General features: G+C 41.3%; 1 protein-coding gene across 1 annotated transcript in view; it reads left to right on the plus strand.

Moving 5' to 3' along the window:
* Nucleotides 1–782, plus strand: part of CALB1 (calbindin 1, 28kDa) — a 28,612-nt gene that overhangs the window by 27,498 nt on the left and 332 nt on the right. The window lies entirely within an intron of this gene.

Genomic DNA, 782 nt, shown 5'->3' on the forward strand with positions numbered 1-782 from the left:
GTTGCTGTGGAAAGTGAGTTGGGAGCTGAGACTGTGGTAGATGATAACTATGTAAATTATATGCACAAATTACCTTCATAAAAATAAAAAAGCAAAAGACTGAAAATAAATATTTCAAAGTGCTAGCAGAAGTTTTCTTTAGAAAGTTATTGAGTTTTTAAATTTTTTTTCTATTTTTTTGTATTCTCACGTTTTCTATGATAACCAAGTCTTAAAAATGAAAGGGCAGAAAAAGACAAGGGGTCCCAACTTTCTTTTGTACATTTTACATTTTACAGTATATTTACTTATTACATTTCAGTCCTTCTAACAACCCCAGGAAGCAGATATTATAATCCTATATCTTATAGATCACTAGTCCCCAATCTTTTTGGCACCAGGGACCAGTTTTATGGAAGACATTTTTTCCCTGGGTGGGGGTGGGGGAGAATGGTTTTGGGATGATTCAAGCGTATTACATTTATTGTGCAGTCAAACCTCTCTGCTAATGATAATCTGTATTTGCAGCCACTCCCCAGCGCTAGCATCACACCTCAGCTCCACCTCAGATCACCAGGCATTACATTCTCATAGGGAGCACAACCTAGATCCCTCTAAGGCCAGTTTACAGTAGGGTTTGCGCTCCTATGAGAATCTAACGCTGCTGCTGATCTGACGGGAGGTGGAGTTTATGCCGTGATGCACGCCATGGGGAGCAGCTGTAAATACAGATGAAGCTTCACTCTCTTGCCCGCTGCTCACCTCCCGCTGTGTGGCCCGGTTCCTAACAGGCCACAGACTGG

The sequence above is a fragment of the Propithecus coquereli genome, unplaced genomic scaffold, assembly GCF_000956105.1.
Source record: "Propithecus coquereli isolate 6110/MARCELLA unplaced genomic scaffold, Pcoq_1.0 Scaffold2, whole genome shotgun sequence".
NCBI lineage: Eukaryota > Metazoa > Chordata > Mammalia > Primates > Indriidae > Propithecus > Propithecus coquereli.